The 6,000-nt window shown below is 41.7% G+C and overlaps 1 protein-coding gene across 1 annotated transcript in view; it reads right to left on the reverse strand.

The window, feature by feature from the left end:
• Positions 1-1,471, reverse strand: part of IYD (iodotyrosine deiodinase) — a 45,663-nt gene extending 44,192 nt beyond the window's left edge. Inside the window, exon 1 of the mRNA XM_039707404.1 lies at positions 1,387-1,471. The gene's annotated coding sequence lies outside the window, so the exon portion shown is untranslated. The remainder of the gene's footprint in view (positions 1-1,386) is intronic.
• Positions 1,472-6,000: the final 4,529 nt, after the last annotated feature.

Raw genomic sequence — 6,000 nt, forward strand, 5'->3', positions numbered from 1 at the left:
TAGTTTACTTATAAGGACATGTGAATGAGTGTCAAATGCCAGCTCCTGCTGATTCTATCTTACCTACCAATGCATTGCTATTTTAAGGAAAAAAAAAAACTAACAACGAAACAAACCCCACACTGGTTTAACACTTTGTTCTTGACAAATTCATAATGGTAATCTTTATTTTGCTATCTGAAGGGTGCCTACAAAATATCACATAATTACTTGTTTCAGAATTTATCGGAGAACTGAAGTGACAGGTTTAAAATGACTCACCTGCTTCCCCCTTTTTAATTATCAGTATCACACTTGTAATTTTCTTCTTGTCCAGGACCCTGACTGTTCTGTCACCTCTTCTCATCCAGAGGATCAGAGACTGTATCATTTCATGATCACCATCATATTAATTGCTCTCTAGCATAACCTTTTCAACTCTTCCTTCTAGTAAGAAATGTGTTTAAGTACTTTTCTTCCCAGTTCCTTTTACCACCTAGTATCACAACTCTCCACCAGTAAACCAAAAATTGGACAAACCATCTGTGTCCTGTCATGTTTGTTTTCAGCAAATGCCTGGGTAATTAAACCCCCATTAACAACACATGCTGCTCTAAAGGATTCTGTAAGTTCATTTTTGCTGGGACATCTCTGCCAATTCTTAACAGCAAATAAATTACATTGGTGATTTGTCAGTCTGGGGAAACTAGATGCAAGTTCTCAGGGATCAGACAAAATTGGAGAAAGGAAGAATAAACATTTATCTGTATAACGAGCAGGTAGACTCCAAGAGGAGAAAGACTGCTGTGCCACAGCAGCAGCCCACAGTGGCTCTTCACTTTGCACAGTGCCCTGCATCATAGAATTCATTCTGTTTGCAAAGATTTGCGTGGGTTTAAATCATGTGACTGAGAGCACAAGAGACAGCCTGCTGGGTTAGAGCAGTGGCCCATCTACGTTGGCATTCTGAATGTGAAAGATCCAAGCTACAGTGTGCCAACTAGAACTTTGTCCATGTTCTTTGATGGACATACAGCTCAAGCAGAGCAGCAAGACAGGATCTCACTGCAGTGACAGAGATTTTTCCAACCAGCTTTGTTCATCCATACTTTTAGTGACCTTTTTTCCAACACTAACTGGCTAAGGGTGGAAATCAGACTCACTGTACATCCCTTGATCCTCTCCAGCCCCATGTCACAGGTAGGAATTACCAGGGAGACCAGTCTGCTGCCACAGCAGGTACAACGTGTCACACAGGTCAAAGAGCAGTAACTTTAATCAGACTCACTGTACATCCCTTGATCCTCTCCAGCCCCATGTCATAGGTAGGAATTACCAGGGAGACACACCAGTCTGCTGCCACAGCAGGTACAATGTGTCACACAGGTCAAAGAGCAGTAACTTCACCTTGGAGATCCTTCAGTAGTCCAGGCTAGATGCCATCTAGTCCTAGGAACTTCTCCATTTACCTGCTTAGTCAAACCTCATCTGGGTCCTGTGACCTTCCTGCTGTGAAAAAAAAAAAATCATTGGGTGTAGGAATCTCCCCAGCAGCAAAGACATGTGCAAATACAGTGAGGTTCTTGGATATGAAGCACTGAGAGCACCTTTGGCCAGCAAGGGGTTCCACCGATCCCACGTCTGGCTTCCCAGTTCTTATGCATTTGAAGAACTTGTCACTAACAGCTTAAGCATCATTGGCAAGGCTCTCTTCAAGTTTTATCTTTTCTCCTAATTGCCTATTTACTTGTCATAATTTATGGACTCTCTTCCTTTGGGCAATTTTCCCATTTTTTTTAATATCAACCCGCTCTTTGTGATAGCCTTGACTTCTTTATTAAGTCTTGAAGGGATTTTACTGGATTTATGTTTTCTAATTGTAATGCAAAATTTTCCTCAACTTCTAATACTGTAATTTTTAGAAGCCTCAATTTTCTCACTTCCGAGACTAGTGTTTTCAAGGTTGTTTTATTTTCTTTTTTGACAAATTGCCTCATTTCCACAGAGCACCCTGTCTTGAAATTGAATATTCATGTTCTGAATTCACTTGGCTTGCTTTTGCTGAAATCTAATCATGTTGAGACAGCTACCTCCTGAAGTAGGTCTTGTGAACCACTTGGGTCCAAAGAGAGATCAGTTTCTTCAAGTTGCCCTACACAGCAGGAAATACTGCATGTCAAACTTTTTTACCTCCACACCTTGCCCTGACAAGGGATCAATCCAGCCTGTAGAGGAACAGCACAACACACAAGGGGGTGCAATGTTTAGCAAATGCAGCTCCTTTTACCCCACATTTCCCAGTCCTGTTACAATGATTAGTTCCTGCCCTTAATCAGGGGCTTGTCAGCACAGTCCCGTCATGCCACCATTAACTAGGGGTTCCACTGCATACCTCTTTACCTTGGAACATTTTTATGCCATTACACTTCATATTATCCTTCAAATACAACATCACTCCCCCACCAATATGTCCTGTTTTCTTTTCCTGTAAGATTGGTAGCCTGGCAACACCATATCCCACTGATCCTACTCCTCCCACTGGGTCCCTGGGACAACTGCTCTGCCAGGGCTCCCATTTGAGTCCAGGAATGCTTATTCTCCTATCCTCATTTTTAAACACCAAGTGCTGCTGTAAAAGCATGGATTTGCTTTTCCCTAGCTCTGTCACTGAGCACTGCTGGCCAAGAGGGACCACAGGCAGCCTCATTTCCTTGCTCATTCCAATCTGTTTATTTCCCTCCCAGCCTTTTCAGAAGCACAGCCTGACCTCATTTAACCATGGCATAGCCTGCATAGGTCCCTCTTGTCCCAGAATTGTCCTTATTTCCTAAAACACTTCAATCCTACCTTTCTGCCCCATCACCTCCTCTGTGGCATTTGCCAATGGGAATTGCAAAGCAAACATCCTGCTAGAAGGCCACGCTTCATCCATCCATGTGGTCCTCATTCTGACTCTGGCACAGATGGATACCACCAGGAGAGGATGGGACCAGTTCTCCTTTCTAAATATCATACATTCATAGCATAGTTTGAGTTGGAAGGGACTTTAAAAATCACGTATTTCCAAGTCCCCCATCACGGGCAGAGACACTTTCCACTAGAGCAGGTGTCTCAGAGGCCCATCCAACCTGGCACTGGATACCTTCAGGGCATCCCAACTTCTTCCCAGTCCCCCTAAGATGCCAGGTTTACGGCACCCTGCTCCTCTGCAGGGAATGGACTACGCACAGACTCTGATCACATCTGCTGATGCTGCAAGGCACTTAAACAGCACTAGATGGCTGTTGTTTAAGCAACAGAACTGAGCTTCTTAGCAATGTGAGATTTGCCCTGGAACAGCAGGGAAGGGATGCCAGATTGGAAACAGAGAGATGCTTCGGCACAGCTAGTTACAGTGGACAATAGATGGTACTTCCTCTGAAGAAAGTAAGGAAGAATTAAAGCCACTTTTTCCAGAGGAGAGATAATCAATTTAATTCTAGACACAACTGCTATTTAAAAAAAATAGTTCTAGCATTGAAAATGGAAGTAGCAGTGCAAAAACAATCAGAGGTTTTGCCCTTGATGCTTTCTTCTGGGTTGCCCCTAGTGCACACAACATGGCAGAAACAGCTTTCCTAAGCAGGGCAGCAGTGAAGGGCAGGCAAAAAGTTCCCAAAAATCTAGGTGAATCCTCAAATGATTTAGGGTTTTACATCACAGTTCTGATCACCACTTTCCAGAAGTTTTTGTATCCCTGAGATCAAGGATGTTATCTACTACATTTTGTTATTAGTCACAAATGCTCTGAAGGTAGTTTTGTAGCACTTTGGCATCATTTGTTATTTTAAGCACAAAATAAGGGATCTCAAACAAATCAGAAATAACTATCTCTAGCATCATAGTGTTCGTTCTTCAAACCCATAACTTTCAGTGTACTGATTAAGGGTTTTGTAGGGTAACTTCTCTGCTTTTGGGGGCATTCAACATCTACACAAAAGCAATAAAAGAAGGTGAACTTGCTGTTTAACCTGTAATCAAATTTGCTTTGCTTTCTCACACAGCTACCATGTCTGCAGCTCCCTTTCAAATACAACACGAATTTGAAAATGCAACATTTTTCCCCTACACAAAAATGCTCTTCTGCATGACCAAAGACACTGTCCAGTGCCACAGTACATTGTGCCACGCCCTCATATATTGTGTAATTACTTTCCTTTCAAAACACTGCACATGTTTTTCTTTGGACCCTGGATCCAAGGCCTGCAAGGGCAATGAAAGGGTCATGCTGTGATTTCCCCCAGAATTTCATGGAGTATTCACCTTAGATGTCAGTGGTTTCAAACATCCTTCACTGATGTCTTTTGTGCACACCTTAACAAAAAGCAGGTACTTACTGCTTGTGAAATACCCCCTTTATGGGATACTTGTGGCTACACATTGCAAAATATAGGACAACTGAAAGTAAAAGTTTTCCTTCAAGTGATGTAATGCCACAGGGCAATCCATACTTAACCTTGGATTAATAAAAATGAACTCAAATATGGACTAAATACATAAGTACTACTGATTTGTACATGACTGAGCTCACAGGTTCTCCAGGGGCAAAATGCAAATTTGCACAGGCATCCCTGGCAAGTTGATGGGGCTATGAAGCAGTGACTCACTGAACATTTTACTGACTCAAATGATATTATTTGTTCTCAAGCATATTAATAAAGTAATGCACAAGGAGACTTTTAGTCCTTATGCATTACTTAGTTCTCTTTGGCACCATTTGCAGTGTCAGTCTCTTGCCTTCTGTGAAATTATTCCTGATCAACAGCAATTAAATAAGAAAGCAGCCAAGGGTAAGCTCAGTACTGTGTGAGAACAAATGTAGCAGAGGAGTTTCAACATATGAACTCTAGTTCCTCTCTCCTCTCAAGAGGAGGCTGCAGCAGTAGTTATCCAATTTAAACAACACATATTCAGTCACAGAGCAGAACTATTAGAGAATTCTAGGAAATACCATTTTTGTCCTAAGCCAACACCCAAGGAAGTAATGGTCTATTTTTCATTATTCCTTCATTTCACAGACATGTTTTTAATTAGCAAGGACAAAGAAATCCCAGGTACTGTAAAAACCCCAACAAACCAGCACTAGTGTTCAGCAGCAACCTTCCCCCCACACCTGTGCTAAACTAAAACCATGACACTTGGCCAGGAAAATCTTCTGTTCATTGTCCTCCGTCCTGAGAGAAGTTGAGCCTAGTGCCTTGGAGAAACTGCATTTGGAGTCATTAACATGCAGCCTACACAAATCCTCTCTACCCTGATGCCTGGGCATCGTGCTCCCTTCCCAGCACCCCAGCAGCTGCTGCGCAGCGCTCAGTGCTCACCACTCACACAGCACACCTCTCACAAAACCTAGCTGTGTTTCCATGGCAGGTAATACAATCATTATTTGTAAAATCTTCAGCACAAAAATGCATTTTTACTTTTCAGAGTACAGATGCATGGGATAGAAGTAGCCAAATGCAAAGCCGTCTAGCTAAAACTCAGAGGGGTTGGATGGGTTTTTTCTTTCTGTTGCACAAACCAAAATAAACCTTTTTTAGTACATAGGGACACTCTCTTAACATTTTTAAATGCTGAATAGCTTTGTTTCCAATCCAAAACCAAAATAAATCATACTTCCAAGCCAAAAGGATTTTTTTTTTAGATTAAAACCACAAAGTAAAAAAGGAGTGTTGTGGGTTTTTTTCCAGCAAGTTACATGAAGTGTGGTGAGCAGGAACTGCACAATGCAAGATTAGAAAACCATATGAAGTGATGAAATTATGTATATAAAACTTCATTTTGCACAGCTCCTCCAGGGATAAAAGTGTTACTTCAGTGAAAGATATTATTAGAATTTGTAATGCTCTTGCCATGGAAATAGCTGTCATGTCACCCACCAGGATTATGGGTGGACAAATAAGAAAAGCAGATGATACATGAAAGCAGCAGAGATGGAAGCATTTTTCAGAATTAGACAGCAATGACAAGGGAAATGAAAAT

The sequence above is a fragment of the Passer montanus genome, unplaced genomic scaffold, assembly GCF_014805655.1.
Source record: "Passer montanus isolate IOZ18808 unplaced genomic scaffold, ASM1480565v1 scaffold2, whole genome shotgun sequence".
NCBI classification, from domain to species: domain Eukaryota; kingdom Metazoa; phylum Chordata; class Aves; order Passeriformes; family Passeridae; genus Passer; species Passer montanus.